Below are 21,673 nucleotides of genomic sequence, written 5' to 3'. Positions count from 1 at the left end.
CCTCTTGCCAAAGTCTGCCTGGGGGGTCCCAAAGGGTTGAGGTTTGGAAGCTTCCAGACTTTCTTTAAAGACAGGCGAGGGCATGTGGAGCCCCACAGGTCCTCCCGCCTACTCTGGGGTCGAGAAAGAGAGGTAAGACTTGCCTCTTTTCAATCCAGCTGAGGCAGGCTTCCAAAAAATCCCTTGGAGGGTCTGACCCGTGTCCCCTGGGGTTATGTTGGGGACAGAGGCCGGGTCAGACTCACACCTCGAGAAGTCCAGAGGCAGAGGCTTGCCAGGGGGCCTGGTGGCAGAGCAGAGAAGGAGAGGGGGCCGCCTGCATGTCCACAACGGCGGTGTCCCACGGATTCAACATGGGACCCCAGGAAGGGAAGGGGCTTGGCAGACCCGACCCCTTTGGGACACCTGGAGGGAAATGGGACCTCACAGGGCCAGCAGATTGCTGTATGGTCAGAGCCTGAAGGAAAGAAGGTAATGACCACCGGTTGCAGATGAAGCCTCCCCAGAAGAGAATGTCACCCACAAAAAAACAACAGAAAGGCACCTGGGGGGAACCCGTCGAAAAGGAGGCAGCAACGTGGGGCAGGATGCCAGCCAAATCTTACTTTCCCACCCTACCTCTCCTCCCACCACCATCTCCAAGCCCCTGAGGAGCCACCAGCAGTCCCACAAAGTGAGGAAGAGGAGGAGGAAGGATGGACCAGGCAGGGGGAGACCAGGGAAGAAGCCAGCATCCTCCCTCCCCTGCCCATCAGACCCAAGCTGGGAGGAGGGGAAAGATGTCACTTTTGAGGTAAGTTTGAGTTTCATTGTTACAGCACACTGTGTATTTTAATTATGAAAATGAAAGTATTCCTAAAACTTGGAGTGACTGGAAGACGTTTCATTGTCTGTAAATGACAGGACAAGTCACGGAGTATGTCCAAGTGTTCATCCCACAGGTGGGCAAAAAGTGGTCCCCAAAAGGGATTTGAGGGGTCAAGAGTGAGAACAAATAAAACTGTTTTGTACCTGTATCCCCCCAGCGTTCAGCTCATTCAGTAGGCCAGTACCCGCTTTTTGGGGACTGCAGTGCACCAGCGAGGACTGAGCTTGCTCTCTCTGGAACAGGTCTCACCTGGTCAGAGCAGTCGGTCCATTCACCAGCCCCGCTGGACGTCAGAAGTGGTTCCTGATGACTGCAAGGCCACCGCTCCTGGGATGCAGAGCTTGGAAAGATTTGAAGATGCGCTGCCTCTTTTCGGTCCCTGAATATTTCGTGTGTGAGGCAGAGTGAATGCACTTCCAAAAGTGCTCCATTGCCTCTAAAATGCCTATTTGAGTCATAAATACTGTTCGATAAAAGGAATCGCATTTCATTTTCCTTCATCAATTATATACTAAAGCCCACAGAGGTGACTGTTCTTTTGGTGCAAAGAACAAACCAAGTCAGAAATGGAAGGAAGGAAGGAAGGAAGGAAGGAAGGAAGGAAGGAAGGAAGGGAGAGAGGGAGGGAGGAAGGGAAGGTGGGAAGGAGGGAGGGAGGGAGGGAGGGAAGAAAGAAGGAGGGAAGGACAGGCAGAAAGAAGGGAAAATAAAAAGACAAAGGGGGAGGGAACATTTACTAGCTCAAGTATCTGAAAAGTCCAGGCATTATTCGTGCAGGTATGGCTGTATCCAGGTGTTCAATTCATGTTTTCCCAATACATCTTTCTCCACTTCTTGGCAATGCATTCGCTTTCCTCTGCGTGGCAAATAACCACTAGAGGCTCTAGCCTTGTTGTCTATCAACTGAGGAACCCCAGCAAAAATGAAAAGAGACTCAGTAGGTTTCAGTAAAAGTTGCAGCTTGAATTTCATTGACCTGGCTTGAACTGCACGTGCAGTCTAGAGCTAATCATCATGACTCTGAATGCCCTGGCCTTGCCCACATACTGCCTAGGGCAGGGCTGCGGGATCAGCCCCAGGGACAGCATGGTGCGTGAGCGGGAAAGAGCTGCTGTTCCTTGAAGACAGGGTTGTGGCTGACACGCACGCAAAAGCAAGAGGTGACCACTCTGGACACAGAGCCTATAAGTAAATAGCGAGGCCAGGATTCAAACGTACATCTTTCGATTCCTAAACCAAAGAGTTTCATTTATTGCCATGTCCCTCTTTTTATAGTTTCTCATCCAGGATGAATAGGGGAAGTTTGCCATCTAGAAATTCAATTTATCCTGCATGCCTAGGTAAAGGACTGGCTAAAAATAAACCCGTGTAAACAAAATCATTTCATATACAGACAGCAAATGGAATCATTGGCCTCATTTTATTAGTATTGTTCAAGATAATAATTGGTGCTCTAATTTAGTCTGACATGAGAGAAAGCTCTAATTTGATAAACTCCTGATTCAGGATTACAGAGAACCATTGCTTTCACAGGAGCGAGACGTAAGCATGAGTGCGCAAGAGAGTCAGATGTATTCTTGGACGTTCTCTGGAGTTCCGTCAACCTGCCACAATTAATTCCAAAAGCACAGAGCTGAATACGGCTCGTGGAAGTGACAAAGTTGCTCATTTGTCAGACAAGAGAATAACAGCATAAATAGGGTGACAAAAGTGAAGTTTGGTGTTTTTTGGTTTTTTGGGTTTTTGTTTTTGTTTTTTTTTTTGGTTTGATTTATTTACTTGTACATAAAAAAGGGGGAAGCTTTTTTTCTTCCCCCTCCAGAGAAATGCCAATTCAATTTTTAAAAATCGTATCCCTGCTCCACAAAACTTCAGAAGTTTCAATGACATGAGCAGCTTCATGCTGGTCGTGGGCTGGCCACTCACACTAAGGATGTCGGACTTTACTTGAAACGCAGAGGCGCAGAAACAGTGGGGAGGTGGGCTCGGATACGAGCAGATCAGTATTTCTATCATCTCCTACTGACCCCCGGCTCCTACTCAGCCCCCAGATTGGAAGAAGTGCAGACCTGCTCTGCCAGGACCCGGGAGGGAGGGAGAGAAAGTTGGGAGCTAGAGGGCCAGGTGCACAGAACGTGCATTACGGTGTCTGATGTGGGCAAATTGTCCATGGTCAATGCATTTGTATTTTATTGTATTGTATTTTATTGTATTTTGGCTTATTATTTATTTACTTTTATGTATTATTTCTTTAAAGTAGGCTCCATGCCCAGGGTGGAGGTCAACGGAGGCTTCAACTCACAACCCCGACATGAAGACCCGAGCTGAGATGAAGAGTCGGACGCTGAACTGACTGAGCCACCCCGGTGCCCCGATCAGTGCATTTTTTTGAAGTAAGTCATTGTGTGCCCACAAAACTCCTGAGAACGGTGGGCTTCCCTTGACTTCCCCCAAGGAAAAGTTTACACCTCCGAGTGGTGAGTGACTTACGCTATCAATGGGTCTGTCAATGACCTGTCCGTACAGAAGTCTGACGTAGGGCCACGCACTCAATGATGGCCTCTTTCAAGCTAGATAAACTTCCACCTGTGCATCCATCTGTCTGTCCAGTCCACCCATCTGACAGCTATTTTCAAGAGCTCGCGCGTGCTAGACGGTACCAGCGAGACCCAGTTTGGGGCATCTGGAAGCATAAAGCACCAGGGACGCATGCACTGAACAGAGGTATATCACAGGCGCACAGAACCGGGGGCCTGGCCACGCCTGGGGTCCTGCTCTCAGGAAACACTGCTGCCCCAGGTGTGGGTCTTTTAGAGCGTCACAGCCAATGTGGGACCACAGCTGGAAGGATGAGGCTGCCCAGGGCGCCCCGCACAGAAGGAAGGCTTTGTGTTAGCTCAGTGTGGAAACCCTGACTCGGGCCGTGCGGGCTTTCACAGGGATTTCCTATCATTTATCTTCTTATCAAAAGGTTTAATCACTTCCCACTCTCCTGACTGTACGAGAATAATGAGCTTATTCTCTCCCTACCAATACAATGCACAATAGAAACAGTTCAGAGACGCTTTGGCCTCCTAAAATGAATGTCTTATTGTAGAAGCATCATTAAAACCACAGGAAAAGGAATGTTTAAGGAAGAAAAAGAAATCTCAGTAATCCCACGCACAGCGATTGCGTATTGCCCGCTGGCCTGTGTGTGCTCACCAAGACAAATTTTATGTGAAAATTCATTGTCATGTCATGTCCCCAAGAAGCTGAATGTATTCCGACACGTAACGGGCCTGTGGCTTCTGCAGAAGCCGAGCATGTTCCCCCAGGATTTTCAGCGTCTCTATCCAGAATAAAAAAGTACTTCAGAAACTTGGAAACGAATCCCAGGGGTTCCTGCACGGCGTTGGGCTGCTTAAGTCTTGTTCTGGAAACAGTTAAAAATTGCATCACGTTCCCGGAGGGCAAGGTCTATATCATATACCTCGATGCCTCAATTACTCCCCTTCCCCCACTAAACAAAGCTCCTTTCTATGAAGTCAGACGTATTAAATAACAAACGCAGCGGGGAACCTGAGACACGCTGGGAGGCTGGAGGCTGGAGGCTGGAAGCTGGAGGTTGATGCCGATGCGCCAGGTCCTACTGGGAGCGATCAAATCATCCAAGTGATTCTGGCTTCCCCAGACTCCTTTCTCTGTCCTCTCTCCCTGGTCAGAGTCGGGGCACTCATCACCCTGCCCACCAGCAGAAGGGAGAGTTCTTTGCAACTCACCAGTCGTTCCATCCCGTGGAGGAAATCATCACTGATACCGGCACTTGGACTGCGCTGAACCTTTCCCCTCGCCATCTAGGAAGGGTGGATTTTAGGCACTTGTAAGTGGGAGAAAAGGTATGGAAGCAGACGGGCTTACGGGAGCTTACGGGAATGCAGAAGCCCAGGCCCTACCCAGTGGGACTGGATCAGAAACTACATGGCAACAAGACCTCCAGGTGCGGTGGGTGTTGCTGCTCAGGGACCGCACTTGGACAACCACTGCTCTAGAACTAATCAGGGGATCCACCTACCTGAGTATCCTCCCGGCGCATTTTCCTGTGGGGGTAGAAGAGACTGTAGTGACCTTGCATTTCCGTGATGGCGGAGAAGAGCCACAGGCAGGGCAGGACAGTTGGGCTGGAGAACTCGCGCCCACTCACTGCTACCAGCTGTCTCCTGGATCCAGCCTACCCTGCAGCAACCCCCCTGCCTCCCCGTCACCTCCCCTCAATCTGCTCGGGAGTTTCACCTTAGGTTGTCAGGCCCATGGGACCCCATTTAGTTATTACGACATACACACAGCCAATCTGAACCATGTGACAGAAAACAGTATTGACTTTACAGTCTCATGCAACACACGACATTAGAATTAATATGAATCCTCCAAGGGGCGCCTGGGCAGCTCAGTCAGTGAAGCGTCTGCCTTCGGTTCAGGTCATGATCTCAGGGTCCTGGGTTCAAGTCCTACATCAGGCTCCTTGCTCAGTGGGAAGCCAGCTTCTCCCTCTGCCTGCCGCTCCCCCTGCTTGTGCCCTCTCTCTCTCTCTCTGAAAAATAAATCAATAAAATCTTTAAAAAAACGTAATATGAATCCTCTAAAATTAAAAAAAAATTCATCAAGAATTGCATAATTTCAAGACCAGGCAGAGGTCCTGGGAAACCATTTCTATTTTTCCAGTGTGCCAGGCCACAGAAATGCCTGCCATCCTTTCTTAAGACCTGTAATCTGTGAACCTTCTTATTTACATGAATCAAAAGAGTTTGGTTAGCATCTTGGTGACCATTTTGCTGGTATTAATCTTCACTGGTATAATTTGCTGTCATCTGATAGATCCCTCAATGGGGGTGCTCGTGCTGAGGCTGATAAAAAGATCCCCCACATCGAAATCTGTGCAAGGGAAGTTAGATGTGGTAAAATGCCACAGCAAAACCCATGCACGCACGCTGACGTGCTATTAATACGGGGAAAGGCTCTGCAAAATATTACAGATAATGCTGGGGGGAAACGCAGCGGTAAAGCCAAAAGACAACATAGTAATTACAGATTTATGCTCTCCTAGAACACATCCCCTGACTTCACATTTATTGCTATGGGAAAGTTTGTTTTGAATTATGCAAGATCTTCAAAAAAGCATCCGTGGCATAAAATGTGACCACGACGTATATGGGAATATTTTATTCCTCAGGTCATTGAAGCCAAAAACGCATCCTGATGTATCAAACATGATTTCTCTCCTTGGTTATGGAACTCATCCTCACCCCCTGCCCAGGGTGAGGCATCCCAGACTCCCTTTGTCCCCCCGGGACCCCACACTTCGCATTGTGGGCAGCAGACACCCGATAACATGATCATTAGACCATTACCAGCAAGAGAGCTGGTTTTTAACTCATTCTCTGTTTTCATTTTTTAAAAAATCCAGGCTGATAATTTTTGAACTTTGGCTTTGAGCGAGGCTCTTGGCCACTCTGTTGGATGGCTGTTTTACTTCTCTGTGCCTGTTTTCTGTCTTTGCAGGGAGATTTGCCCTCAGCCTGACAGTCGTTGGTCTGAGGGAGTCGTACAAAGAGGAAGATGGCGCCCTTCAGGGTGATGAGGGGCAGGCCCGCAGCCGTGTCACTGGAAGTTGGTGAGGGCGTACAAGTCCATTCACACTCCCGTGCGCATTCTTGCTCCCCGGTGAAGGGCCATTACAGGTGGGACACAGCCCTCACACGCCTTTCCCCTCTGCAAGTGAGATATGCAGGGCTGTATCTCAGGAAAGAGGGTGGGGTGTGCCCTGGGGTCTCTCTAGGAAGTGGCCACTTGTAATTCTGAGTGAATGAGCTCTGAGTATTTAGAGGTAACTGCAAGTCAGAGATCAGAGCTGTGGAAAACATTCCCTCTCAAGGATTGAGAGAGGTGCAGTGACAGGGCCCCAAATGGGACAGTCCTTTTGCTTCCTCTTATGTAAATTCCTCTTCGGCCCCTGCCCCAAAGGAAGGTCACAGAGGCCAAGGAAGAAAGAAGTGTTGAGTTGAAACATATGAAATTGTTATTTTTAGGCACCAAATTGTTGACCGTCGGCAATTTCATGTGATTTAACCTAAAATCACCCAGTGGAAAGGGTGGGGAGGGTGTGAAACCCTCTAAAGCTTGCTTGTGGCAGGAGATGGGCATGGGGAAGGTGGTGGAGAGTGAAGTTGAGCATCAGGGGAGACCTCTGTCTGTCCCCCACCATGGGGGAAGCGGCATAGAGCTGGGAAGTGGGCTTGGGAAGTGACCCCCCTCCCTCTGGGTGGTGGATGCCAATGATAGAGGGGATTATTTCTGTGAGCTGCCGCCATATTGCCACTGCCCTCATCATCCTGCCTTGTTATGATTTGTTTTCAGGTAATGTCTTGAGGACAGGGTCAGGGACAGTCTCCTAGTCTCCATGTACTCCCAGCACCTCACCTGGGTTCTGGACACCCGTTAGAGGCTCCAAGAAATGGCTACTGAAGTAAAGCAGAAGCCTACTGATAATATAGCATTTCTGTGGAGAACTAGAAGCTGGGAATCTTCAAGAGTAAGGAACAGAATAAAATAGTTCCTAAAATTATTAGATGACAAAATATATTGTTTTCATGGAGCATGTCCCAGGACAGGTGATTCTCCCAGAATGTATTTTGGTCCTTCAGACAGGAATTGGGCTGAAATATATCTATGCATGAGTTATGAACAATAATTTAATAAAACTAGATTTCAGGGGAGAAATGGTAAAATATGGAGAAGAATCTCTTTCCAAAGACCTGAGAACTATTTCAGAAGCACCAAGTACATGTAAATAATTGATAGAATATTAATAACAATTTAATTATTCATTGAAATAGGTTCCCTAAAGATACAGATGAAGAAAGACTGGATTAGCCTAGTTGAAGATATATACTTGAAAATAATAGGACTACATTACTCCAAATATATTCTAACTTTTCAATAATTCAAGCTAGTTCTACCATTTTATTCCATACTTAAAGGTTTTAATCTGTCTATTTAATTCACTAACTCATTTGAAAATATGTGAAAGGCACCGTGTTTGGTATCGTGGGGTGACAAGAATGAATCAAGGGAATTTGTCTTCAAGGATATCTATGAGAAGAGGTGGTAAGCCGGGTGGATCAGAGTGAGTGAATGGTCTTCAAAGTAGAAAGGGATGAGTGGTCTATGACAGACACAGACAAGTGCTAGGGGGTTTCTGAGGGAGAGAGGTTCCTTCCAGCTGTAGGAGGAGAGATATCTTGGTGTCAGGAATTCTTTCTGGGAAGGTGCTGTGCCAGTGAGGAAGGCCATGGACGGCAGGAGGAAACAGCGTCCTCACTGGGCACTATGGATCCTGTCGGACACAAGCATGTGTGTACAGTCAAGTAGCCGAGATGTGGAGCTGGATTCAGCCAGTTCCAGTGGGTGTGTGAGAGGTAAAATAGATAGCAGGAAACCCATAGAACAGGGTTGGAAGAGGCTCTCATGGAGGGTTCTGAGTTCAAAGAAATAATGCTGATTTTGGAAATGTGAAACCCTCAGCTCTGCTCTGTCTGCCTTGGTATTAAATGATCCACCAACTGGTACCTGAGAGTAACCCAGGAGATCCCGGGAATGGGCCCCAACTGCTTTGCCCAAGGAATGAGAATGGAAAGCACCCTTTGGGTTCATGTTATTTAAAGTAACATAGGAATAGGGGCGCCTGGGTGGCACAGCGGTTAAAGCGTCTGCCTTCGGCTCAGGGCGTGATCCCGGCGTTACGGGATCGAGCCCCACATCAGGCTCCTCCGCTATGAGCCTGTTTCTTCCTCTCCCACTCCCCCTGCTTGTGTTCCCTCTCTCGCTGGCTGTCTCTATCTCTGTCGAATAAATAAATAAAATCTTTAAAAAAAAATAAAGTAACATAGGAATAAAAGAAATGAGGGCAGGTCTTCTCAGTGTGAGGACACTGGGAAATGTCCTGTCAATATCCCATCAACCTCACTTTGGGTCATCGTTAATGGAATATGGCTATGAAGAGGTGTCACTGCGTGAGTGGTACACAAGCAAAGGAAAAACACAACATGGCACACAGGGTTTCCATAGATGAGAGCCAGGATTTCCACTAGGATTCAACAACTCCCTTGTGTTCTCATTTAATTTTTATATCAGTCCCACATATTGTATTATTCCCATTTTAAACATTTCATAAGGAAACTTGGGCTCGGAATGTCCTAAAAAATGAAAAGAGGCAAACCTGTAAGCCCGTGGCAGGGCTCTGATTTGAATCTTGGTCCTTTGGACCCCAAACCAGGGCTCCCCAGAAGTCACACCTTTGCCTCATAAACATCAATTCCCCCACCTTCTCTGAATCTTGGGTCCCTTGTCTGTAAGTTAGGGAATATAACCCCAAAGGCCAGGGCTAGGCCTGCGGACCCCCCTCTTGCTGCTTGCACAGTGCCCGCTCTGGCTGGCCAGGCCCCACGCCTCTGGCCAGGTGCTTGATAGACAGCTCAGAGCCAAGGCCACCACCAGTAACACTGCCGAGGGATTTGGTCTGGGTCCACGAACGCGTCCTGCCACGGCGAAAGCAATGTATCCAACCTTACGCCAGGAAGCCTTCTGTTCCCTGCTAGCAGAGGAGAGCCAGTGACTCCCCACAGTCTGCGCAATAAATCAGCTCAAAGACACCCACTTCGAGGGCACAAGGGACCCCTGTTATCACAGGCCACAGTCAGAGTCAGTGCTGCCAGAATGACTTTCTAATTAATAAATCCTGGGGGATCTAATCATGTCCTCCCAGCCTTGCTGAATCGTCTCTGCACAAAGCCACAGCCCTGGGGCTCAGCCTTTGCCTCCTATCTCCAGGACAAGGGTCTAGGGCCAGCAGAGAAGGTGCCATGTGCCTGGCAAACGACACACTTGGCTTTGCCTTTCCAGTATTCGAATATTGTTATTCTAGAATATTGAATATTGCTGGGAGGAAGGGAGTTCTCTCCACATGATCCCCCAAACAGCCCCTGGGTTCCGCTTGGCGGGTGGGTGGAGAGTTGCTTGCTCATCAGGGCTTTGGGCTGTCTTCCAATGAAAGTTCCAATCAGAAATTTTTCTTGGGCTCCAGACTCCCAGCAGGCCTTTGGCTGGGTGTCAGTGAGTCTGTGAACTTCTCGAACGTGTCCGTGTCTCGTCTACACAGCACACGGCACTAAGAATCCCTATTGATTCCCTCCCTATCTGTCTCTATTGGGATTCTATGGGGCCTGGAGCTTTCTTGTTTCTTGAGAGATCCATGATCCAAAACCAGTTAAGAACTGTTGCTCCAGGAAGAGAAATCTGGGTTCTGCCTCTCTGAAAGTGGGGGCCCTTTGCTCCTCAGACCTCCATGGGCTGTGTCCCCTGCCTGGAGCTTCCGTGGCATACAGAGTCCGAGGTGTGGCTCTCGAATTGGTACTTTGCTGCTTAGAAGCTGGAAGCACTTTCTCCCTCTTTACAGTTGCCCACCTCAGCCTCATCCTTCCTGGCCCTTCTCCATCATCAAGCAGGTGTCTCAAAGGGTGGATACGATACTCACTTACCCCCAGGAGTAGATACCAACTGGATGCCAACAGGGGCTTTCTCGAGGCAGAGCACAATGTGCAAAAGACCAGAACCTCTGTGCGATTTGCAGCTGACTAGCCCCAGGAAAAGAATGCCACACTTCGCACCGAGCTGAGTGTGTTACATAATCCTGACTTAAAAGAAAGAATACCCCCTGGAGGTAAACAAGACCTAGCAGAAGGGGCGCAGGAGCCAGAAGAAACAAGGAAACAGCAGAATCCAGAAGGCTTAAGGGCTGCCTGAAAACAGCATCAGGATGTGTTTAGATGCTAAATATCTCCAGTGCAAAACCAAAACCCAAACCAGACAACAGACAGACAACAACAAGAGCCTCAGAATCTCAGAAGGGGTGGTGGTGGGGAGGTTACGGGGTGGAGGGGGGTGGGGTTGCAGGCCACAGAGGCACAAAGGTGCCCCGGGATTGCCTCTCCTCCTGTCTCTGCAGATGGAGTACTGAGGTTCTGGAAAACCAGTGGGGCTCCCCATAGAGGCGGGGAGTGCTGGAAGCTATGCTCCAGTGAGATCCCAGGGTCCCCCCCCCCCCACCCTACCCCCTAGCATCCTGGCTGTGCTGCTTCTCCCCTTGGGAAGAGCTTGGCTAGGAAGAAAAGCTTCAGGTCCACGCCATTCCCGAAGGACTCACATGAAACAGAGAAAATCCCGAGTCCTCTCCATCCTCTCTTCTTGGCAATTCAGAGCATCCTCACTGCGACCCGTCCTCAGCTTCTCTAGAGGAAGGGGCAAGTGCAGGAAACAACTTTCCGCACCAATCCCCCATCTCTTTTACACAGTGCGCTCTGCTCCCAGCTCTGTCTGAGGAGGGGCCTGGGGGGCGGGACAGCAGTAGCCCTCCTGACCTTGGGAACCCACTTTTATCAGGTCTGTAGTCTGCTGGGCATGCCAAGTGCTGGAGAGGCTAAGTGGGGGCAGAGGCAAAATGGAGAGCAAACTCTACCCACAAGCGTGTGGTCATCAGACACTGAGTTCGATGCCGCTGCTGTCGGATAGGCTGATCTTTCCAGAGAAGCAGGAAATCTGCATTTGTATGTGAAATGTTCCACTTATAACCTTTGGGTCAAATTTTAGACGGTAGTTTTCAGTGGGGCCAATGCAGCCAGGGCCTACCCTGCTCTGTCTCCCCTGTAAGAAAGCACTTCTGCAGGGCATCCACACCATCAACCCCAGCAGCCCCTGGGCTCCGGCCAAGGCCAAGGCCGTTGAGCAATGCCCGGGAGCTTCACGGGGCCCAGGCTGCCATCCAGAGCAGCTGGCTCTAGGAAGAAGAGGGGATTTCCTCTCTCTGGAATGTGGAATCTACCCATCCGAACAATAATTCTGGCCCCTCCATGAGCACCGATTCTAGTCTGGAACAAGGGACCCATGCTTGTTCGCTGTGGAATCTGAAACGAGAGCTGGTGGGATGGCACCCACATTTGCCTCATGCAGCCACATGGGAAGAATCATAGCCTTCAGGCATTTGGAGCTTCTCTGAAAACAAATAATCCCAACAGTTTCACCACAGAATTACTCTACTGAAATAATAAGTTACTGACACCATTATGAAGCTTCATTACTCTTACGGGAGAATACCTCCTGTCACAGCTCTGGAAATTACCAGACACATCGACTCTTTTCCCCACTGTAGGCACTCAAGCTGACGAACGAGAAAGTTAAGATTGCTCGGAGCCCCCCATCTGCAGAATCAGGCTTCAGATCGGGATCTCCGGGGTCTCCTCCTAAAGTCAGTCCTCCAAATGCTGCAGATGTTCCTCTTTGATTCGGTGGTAGGATGGGACCTTCCTCCCCTCATCCCTTCTCAGAAACAGCCAAGATTCAAAGGCGTAATTATAATAAGCTGCTATACTTTCGCATTCCAGAGTGGGTCAATACCAGCAAGAGAAAGGGTTGTTTTGCTAGTGGGTTATTAATTCCCCTCTAAGCCCCACGAACACTCCTAACCGGTGAAGTGGCAAGCTTTCTACAGCTCCTCCTCCCAAGTATTACAAACACGGAGAGCTACCCAGGTTCACGCGCTTCCCTGGGAAGCACACACAACACGGAGCTCAACCAGATGGCAATTAGGAGAGCTTATTCAACCTCCTCTTTGAGTATATTGCTCTGAGGTTTACTAGGATACCATATATGGTTCACAAGAAAACACAGGGGGAAAATCCCTCATTGTTGGGGACCATCAATAGTCTTATGTATTCCAGTGTTGCTTTCGAGCACAGGAATATTGCTCAGGGTCTTTCTTAATCAGTGAATTAGCCAATCATTAATGACTAGTCATTTCTGCCCAGGCTGTAAAGAACATTTAGAAGGACTATTAGAAATCCTTCACCAATCAATGAAATATGCGTATGTAGACATGTAGACATGCATATATAGACACACATATATACTAATGATATAAAAGAATATTTAGCTAAACTATGAAATGTGTGGGAGAGACATTAAGTTCTTCCAGAGTTCAAAGAAAGGGTAAAAGGAGGGCAATGAAAGATGGAGAAATCAGAGAAACTTCCTGGAGGAAGAGATGTCTAAGCTAGAACTTGAGAAATGGGAACGACCTCCCTGGAACTTTACAGGCAGGAATGACCTTGCTTTAGCTGGCTGGGGAAAATGAAATTTCTGATTGAGTGGCAGTGGAGAAGCAGAACCCAATAAACAACACGGATAATACTTTGGATAACATGGTGGGGAAATAACTGGCTTTTCAGTTCATTATCTTTTTTTTTTTTTTAAGATTTTATTTATTTATTTGACAGAGATAGAGACAGCCAGCGAGAGAGGGAACACAAGCAGGGGGAGTGGGAGAGGAAGAAGCAGGCTCATAGCGGAGAAGCCTGATGTGGGGCTCGATCCCAGAACGCCGGGATCACGCCCTGAGCCGAAGGCAGACGCTTAACCGCTGTGCCACACAGGTGCCCCTCAGTTCATTATCTTTTTGAATGGAGTTGAGCAAAATGAGTTTGTTAGTGGTACTTAGACCATGAAGAACACAGAGATGTCAGCAAGGGCAGCCAATGCTAAGTACTAGGTTGGGCAAGTAATATCTGTTAAGAACAAAGGGATCTTATGGGGACACCTGTCTCCCTCAGGGAAGTGTCCGACTCTTGCTCTCTGCGCAGGTCTGACTTATCTCAGGGTTGTGAGTTCAAGTCCCATGTTGGACTCCATGCTCCTACTTTTAAAAAATTACATATATATAAATGGATCTTATAAATCAATAGGAAAATAACAAATACCGTCTTTGAAAAAGTGGGCAAAGGACAGTGTTAAGCATGGTGCAAAAGAAGAAAAACATAGGAAAATGTACGACTTCATTAGAAAAGCAGAAAGTTAAAAGCTGGTGCCTGGGTGGCTCAGTTGGTTAAGCGTCGGACACTTGACTTCAGCTGAGGTGTTAATCTCAGGGTCATGGGATGGAGCCTGCATCTGGCTCTTCACTCAGCAGGGAGTCTGGTTGGGATTCTCTCTCTCTCTTTCCCTCTGCCCCTCCCCCCTCTTGCTCTCACTCTAACAAAATAAATAAATATTTTTTAAAAAAGAAATATGTTTATTAATTTGGAGGGCTATTTGCAATATATTATCAAAATTTTTATTTATTTTTAAGATTTTATTTATTTGAGAGAGATTGAGAGAGAGAGGCACAAGCAGGGGAAGGGGCAGAGGTAGAAGGAGAAGCCGACTCCCTGCTGAGCAGGGAGCCAGACATGGGGCTTGATCCCAGGACCCCGGGATCATGACCCAAGCTGAAGGCAGACACTTAACGAACCGAGCCACCCAGGCGCCATATTATCAACATCTTTAAAATGCATAAAGCAGATCACATACCAGTATTCATAGTGTGTACATCATTTGTGTATAAAAGTAAACACAGAGCAGCTCTTTAGGCCCATGGGTGCTGACCCCATGCTTCAATAAAACCACCTTTTCAAAAAAAAAAAAAAGTAAAAACAAACCCAACTACATAAACCAAAATACACACACATATAAATATATATGTACACACATACATATGCATTCATCTGTATTTATTCCTCTTTCTTTCTATATGTATATATGGGTGTACGTCGACACACACATATGCATATATACAAATAAATACATAGATGTCTATACTCCTAGATGTTAATATTCCATATTTCTAAGTAATGGGATTACAAGCAATGCCTATTTTCTTTTGCATACATTTTATGTTTATTTTATAACTGTTTTCTACAATAAGCATATTTTTTCCCTTTAATTTAAAATAAGAACACTCAGAGAGCCCCGCGCTGCCCCACTGCCACTGCCACCAGCCTCATTACCATCACACCCAGGAGGGGCTGCAGCTGTGGCCACCCGCCCCCGTCACCGTCCCTGTGAGGACGAGCCACCGGGCCAGACCCCGCAGCTGCCTGCCCTCCCTCCACAAGGCAACGCAAAGCGCCGGGCAGCAGCAGCTGAGGACTCACTTGTCCAAGGCACCTGCCTGCTGGGTCAAGGTCAATGCAGCGAAGGCTTGGGGAACAGTCAAATGGTTTCTTGTAAGAAACGAATATGATTGCAAAAACCAAGAAGGACACCAAGGAAGAGGTGTTTGTACACCAGACAGCCATAAGGAAGAACCCCAGGAAGTACCTTCTCAGTGTAGGAGGTGGAGACACTGAACTGGACGTTGGTGAAGGAGAGAAGGCTGCCGGGACGGCCAGGACTGCGGGCCCCGGGGGAGCTCCGGTGCAAGACAGTAACACAGCATGCTGTAGGCATCACGGACTGTCCCCCTCGCCCGGGGCCTCCCCGCCATCACCAGCAGAACTACCAGAACAGTGAGAGTGGGGTTAAAGAATGGGGGATCGATCGGCAGAGCTCCCCAAGCTCAGTGCCAACAGCGCCCAGCCCCCCCATCAATCCCTGCAGGCCCCCAGCTTCCTGCCTGCGGGAGTCTGTGAGCGTGGACCACAGCCTTCCAACCCTCCCGTGCGGGGAGAAGGGTGGCGGGGGGCTGACAAGCAGGGTGCAGGAGAGCAAGGTAGACCCCCAAGACAGAACATGCCTCGGGGTTCCAGACCACCATTCCACAGGGGTTTCGGCTCGCCAAAGACAGCATAGAGAGGACGGCAGTGAAGAAGGCAAGGAGATGAGACCCAAGGTCAGCAGCCACCTCAAGGTCGGTACCCACACAACTTCCGTTACCCACACAGATGCCCAGAAAACCTGAAATCGCTAGATGGCACAGGGACAAAAGCAGCCAACCATGGGCTGACACTTGGCTCCCAGGCTGAGCAGGGCTGGGCTGAGGACACGCCAGCTTACCATCTCTCCCGCCACCTGGTTTAGGCATCCACCAAAAACGAATATAAAATTCCAGCAACAAGAAATGAACAAAAGAGTGGAGCTGAAGACCTTCAGCGCTGGCTTTTTGCCCACTGACCAGATAACCAGCACGACCTGCATTACCTCTGCAGGATGGGTCTGTATTATTTTCACCTAAAGACGTTGCTAAATGGGAATGACACACATGGGGGGGGTTTTGGTTGTTTTTTTGTTTTGTTTCGTTTTTTTTAAAGCCTGGTTTTTCTCAATACATCTTTAGAGGTGTTTTTTTGTTTTTTGTTTTTGTTTGTTTGTTTTTTTAAAGATTTTATTTATTTATTCGACAGAGATAGAGACAGCCAGCGAGAGAGGGAACACAAGCAGGGGGAGTGGGAGAGGAAGAAGCAGGCTCCCAGCAGAGGAGCCTGATGTGGGGCTGGATCCCAGAACGCCGGGATCACGCCCTGAGCCGAAGGCAGACGCTTAACTGCTGTGCCACCCAGGCTCCCCATCTTTAGAGGTTTTTAAATGTTTTGTATCTAGTCAAACTGAGATTTCTAAGAACCTCATTTTTAATTTGTAATAGACGTTTACGATTTGATTTTTCAAAAGGGTCAACAAGCAGCAAGCCCATGTTAATAAAGATCTTAAATAATAAATACATTGTTTTAAAAATGTCAAGTTCAGATTCTACTAGAACCCAGATAAGAAGCCAGGTTAGTAGGATGGGGGCCGTGGGAACTCACTGTGACGGAAGTGTCGCTGAGGACCAGGCATTTACGGTCCAGAGCCCAGACTTCACGAGGCCCAGAAGAAGGAAATGCAGCTCGGCTTCCGATACACACTGCGTTTCGCAGCGTGACTTTCAAAGAGAAACACCTAGAGATGGAAAGGGGAGAGAAAACTAAGTTCAGTGACAAACCTGAGGCCCCAAAGGGAAATAGTGGCAAGAGGGCATAAAATCCAGCCTCAAGGCTGCCATTTTATACACACACCCTGGAGAGCCAAACCACACCTGCACAAGTGGCTTCCACATTCTGAAGAAGGTGAAAAGTGAATCCACGGTAAAGAAGGGGGAATATGTGTTTTAAGAGTCTCCCTCAAAGGACACAGAGATATTTCAATTCAGTTCAAGTTGGTTGAGTGTCCTCTCCTGAGGTCTGAAAAGCAAGACTCCCTCCCTTCCTCCCTCCCTCTTCTAGAAGTAACAATGCTGACAGTGAAAGTATCCTACTCTTGGGGGAACGTTTCTTATATCAAATCATTCACCCTTTACAACAGCATCGGCTTGTCCACATGGTAGCTATTATTATACCCATTCGACAGACGGGGATGTTGAGGCTTTGGGGCACAACCAGGACTTGACCCCAATGTACTAACTCCGTCCTCCCCAGGTCACTTTCTGGAGCATTTAAAAAACAAAACTCATTCAAAGACAGACCATTCATGCCAAATAGGCACCGCCGTGTGGGATATTTAAGCGAAGGAGAGGGCGCAATCATGCATATCTTATTTATCATCTTGCCTCATTACACAATCACATTAAAGTTGCTGATACATCGAAGTGGGAGCCCGATGTTTTGCTTTGTTTTGTTTTGTTTTGTTAATCCCACAATGGAATTTCTGGTCTACTAATCAACCTTAAGCATGGCCTTTCTTCCTCGGGAGGGCTCCCTGCGGGAGGAGGAAACACGCTCTGGCTCTAGTTGACCGAGAGAACCTACTGGGCCCAGGGTCTCTGCCCCTGCACCTCTCCCCACCAGGGCTCCGTGGCCCCATCCTGTTCCGTCCCTGAGAGGGCCTGCATGTGCCGTGGGAGGAAGAGAGGGCACGGGTGATTTCCTCCTGCGTTTCGCATCCTCTGGCGCGCGCACTTCCCCGGGCTTGGAAACAGCCCGATGGTTTTCAAGTAGAAGCTGCAATCCTCAAAGCGAGCCCGAGCCCAAACAGCCCTTATAAGGGTGCAGAGTATACTCTTGGTTTCCTTTTGCCGAGAAATATACCGGGGAGGACAAAAGACTCTTGTTGAGGACCAGAGGGCCCGTGGGGTCATGCGGTGTGGCAGGAAGGGTGGCCTCCAGCCAGAGCAGGGCCCCCACTCGGTTTAGGGAAGAGTGTCAACAGCGTGCAGGTTTTGCTTGCTTGTTTGTTTTGTTTGGCCGTTCCTCAGACGTCCTCGGTTTTCCCGTTTGTTTTGCTTTAGGAAAAAATAAACTTGTAGGTCTTTTGATTGCATTGTTTTCAATAGGCAATATATTTGCATAGTCCAGAAACAAAAATAATAGAAAAGTGAAAACAGGGGGAAATCTTTTTAAGTTAATTTTATTTTCTTTAAGTCGTCTCCACCCAAGCTGGGGCTTGAACTCAGGACCGCAAGCCCAAGAGTCACATGCTCTACCGACATAACCAGCCAGGTGCCCCGACACGGGGGAATCTTGATCACACCTTTGCCCACATCTCCCCATTCCTTCCCTTCCTTGCAGGCAACGCTTTTTATTAGTTTCTTATGTAGCCTTCCAAGGTGTTACATAATATACTTACTTTCTCACTTTCTTACTGAACAGGCATTCTCAATGGGGGTGATACCACCCCCAAGGGGGTGAAAATGGATTTTAGGAAGCGAAAAATTCTTCCCCCTTTTATGGATACATCACAAATATACAATAGACAGGCGGCATAGATACAGATATACATGCTATTAAAATTTCATGGGGGTGGCAATCAGGAAAAAAACGTCTCTAAAGGTTTCTTAGGGGGGTGATAATGAAGAAAGCTTTGAGAAACACGGCTACAGAAAGCAGTATACAACATACACCGTTCTGCCAATATATATATCTGCCAATATAGCCTCGGGATCTTTCCACACCAATTCATGCAAATTTACCTTATTTTTTAATAGTGGCATGGTATTCTGTTGCACAGATGTGCCATTATTTCTTTAACCTGTGCCCTATTAGTATATACTTGGGTTGATGCTCACCTTTGGCTAGTGTAATATCACAGAGAACAGCCTTCTGCATACACTGAATATACTCAAAGGTAACTCTGTGTATCATGGGTGCCTGGAAGTGGGGTTCCTAGGTCCAAGGGCAAATTCCTTTAAAATGCGGGGAGATAGGATCAGATGCCCCTCCATGTTGCACTCACTGAGTCTGTCATCCAATGAGTAGGAAACAGGTTGGCTACTCTTTAAATGGCTGTCTGACCCCACCTGAGGATTATTAGTTAGTTGCAGCTGGGTGAGGGGCGAGGTGGTCATGGGGGTACGGGGGTCTCCTCTGGGCTGTGCTGTGTGCCTAAGCGAAGCACAGAGAGGGTTCCCGGTGATAGTACTCAGGGAAGGAAGGGGCCCCTGCCTGTCTGATGAAAAGCTTTGGGGCTTTCAGAGGGAATATTATTTGGGATGACCTCAGGCCATGGTGTGGGATTTGGCAAACGCTCCCCCCCCCACACACACACACAATCTAGGGCCTACAGCTTGTGGGAGGGCAGCTCCCAGTACAAAGTGAGTCCAAGCCAACCTTGACTTTCTCGCCGGGAGCAAAGGGCCTGGCCAGGGAGGTTCGTTCTGCATGGAACATTCAGGCTGCCACACAGCTCAGCTCCTGACACAATTACCTTTCCACCGTCCTGTGCAGGAAGGGAAGTCATGTGGCAGTGGCCTCATCATCTCCAGAAACCCTGGGAAGGTGCACGTGTGCACCCCCACACACACACCCCCCCGCAGGGCAGGTGAGGAGGCTTCCCTGCAACCACTTTGATCTGGACTGAAATTAATTGCTCATGAGACATTTGTGCTTAACACCTCAACCAACTCTGCAAAGATTTTATTTGGCCTTTAAATTATTTAAACCATTGTAATCATATTTGCTTTCAACAGAAATCTGCTGTATTTACCAGCTTGAAAGGGACTAAATGAAGCCCCCAGGGTGGCTCGCCGATGCTCTGGGCTCTATTTGGATCCCCCTCCTGGAAACAGTCATCCCCGCATGGGGTTCGAATCGTATTTTCTGGTGCTTGTTAACGGAGGTCGAATACATCACAAAATGCAGAAATTTACACTGCATCACAATCACATCTGAGCTATCGCTGGGCTGGATTTGGACTCTGATAATTTATTCAAGACATCCTCTTCTTCCTGTTCCCATCAGATCCCTGAGCCCACCTGGTCTTTTCCGCCTAGTTCTGTAAGCAGCTCGGGACTCCCACTCTGCTCCGCGAAGACTTTTTTGGTCCAGTGAATGTATTTAAATAAATAAAGAAACATCTGCCATAAACATGACTTCAAGGATGGAGTGGGCACAGTGCCTCCCCTTGCCTCTGCAGCTTCTCTCCATGAAAGCTGAGCGCAATAAAGCTCCGAGCCAGTGAGAAACAAGATAGAAGTGTCAAACGACATAAATTGCGAATCGTAAGTCACAGTTCCATTTGCTCTGCTACAGTGTAAAAATTGCAAATTTTTCATCAAAAAGACAAGAAGAACTCTGAATGCTTCCATATCACTTGGCGGCCATGATACTTCCATGGTCCATGTCCACGGGGCTGGTGCATCTTCTCTGTCCCTGCAGACTGGCCTCCTGGGGCCAGGACGACATGCCTTGTCTTCCCTGGGTGCATGCGGTCCTCACGTTCCCTCAGGGGATCAATATTTTAGGCAAGTTGCATTGTTGTTTCATTCATGGTAGCAACAGTGGAAAAAGACTGCAACATTGAAATCTCTCCTTCTTCTCCCTGGTCATTCATTCATATTCTCTCTCTCCCTCTCTCTATGCCCCCGACTCCTTTCTCCCCATTCTTTCCCAGCCCCATATTTCTCTCACGTGCTCTAGAATTCCAAAGAGAGGTAGGACAAGAGCCAGCAGAACCCAGTTTTAGCCAAGTCCACTAGGGCCTTTTACAAATGATCCTCAGGCCAGGACTATGGATACCAATACTTGTGTAGAGACACCTCCCAAATTTGAGAGTTCACACCAGGTCTATGACAAAAATCCCATGGCTTCCCCAAGGCCCCTCCTAGAACTGGGGTGTATCTGAATCACTAACTTCTACTTCTAGAACCCACCTCTGGCCTTACTGGGCCGGTCTCTGCATGGTGGGCCAAACCATATCGCAAGATGCCAGGCACTTCAAGAGAGGCCTAGGCCACCAGTGATTTGTTTATTTTTAAGATTTTATTTATTTATTTAGAGAGAGCACATGCATGAGCTGGGAGAGGAGCAGAGAGAGAGGGAGAGATAATCTCAAGCAGACTCCCTGCTGAGCAAGGAGCCCCATGCAGGGCTCTCTCCATCGCAGGACCCTGAGATCATGACCTTAGAAGAAATCAAGAGTCAGATGCTTAACAGACTGAGCCACCCAGGAACCCTGATTTGTTTATTATTCATCTATTGCTAAAAGGCTTGATTTGAGCTATGGATGCGGAGAGGGCCAGGACTGGCTTTTTGCCACCTCCACACAATGCCACCAAGAGCATCTCGATATTGCCTCTGGGCAGTGACGGCATGAGAGGACGTGCTGAAGTAGAAAGAATGATCATCTGATGTATTATATTTATGAAGTGTGTTAACAATATCATGTAAAGTCTAAATCAGTTTGATCAAGTCCCCTGTAACTCAAAATGAATGGAGGAAAATGGGATCAATTTGAAAAGAATGGTAGTCTTACGGATCCATTGGCCATCTATTTATTTATAAGTAAACATGCATCAATATGCAAAACACTATGTGGTAGATAGATAAGATGGACCCCTGCCATAATAATAATAATAGTAGTAGTAGTAGTAATAAACACAACCACCTTTCTTGAGCATTGCTAGTCCCAGTTCCACATACTCGACATAGATTTGCTCATTTAATTTGCACAGCAGTCATAAGTGGTAGTTATTATCCCCATCTCACAAATAGAGAAACT

General features: G+C 48.0%; 1 protein-coding gene and 1 pseudogene across 26 annotated transcripts in view; one reads left to right on the top strand and one right to left on the bottom strand.

The window, feature by feature from the left end:
• Positions 1 to 3,070: 3,070 nt before the first annotated feature.
• The window catches only part of COMMD10 (COMM domain containing 10), a 286,085-nt gene continuing 267,482 nt past the window's right edge, over positions 3,071 to 21,673 (bottom strand). For 12 of the 26 annotated variants that reach the window (XM_057307459.1, XM_057307477.1, XM_057307474.1 and 9 more), the window contains 2 exons: positions 16,510 to 16,642; positions 3,071 to 5,438 (listed from right to left, as the gene is read on the bottom strand). The gene's annotated coding sequence lies outside the window, so the exon portion shown is untranslated. The remainder of the gene's footprint in view (positions 5,439 to 16,509; positions 16,643 to 21,673) is intronic. The other 14 variants (XM_057307465.1, XM_057307460.1, XM_057307464.1 and 11 more) reach the window with 9 other exon arrangements.
• LOC113261951 (Y-box-binding protein 1-like) lies at positions 4,783 to 15,787 on the top strand (annotated as a pseudogene).

The sequence above is a fragment of the Ursus arctos genome, unplaced genomic scaffold, assembly GCF_023065955.2.
Source record: "Ursus arctos isolate Adak ecotype North America unplaced genomic scaffold, UrsArc2.0 scaffold_5, whole genome shotgun sequence".
Classification (NCBI taxonomy): domain Eukaryota; kingdom Metazoa; phylum Chordata; class Mammalia; order Carnivora; family Ursidae; genus Ursus; species Ursus arctos.
The sequence above is the reverse complement of the archived record's forward strand: the minus strand, read 5'-3'. Positions and strand labels throughout refer to the sequence as shown.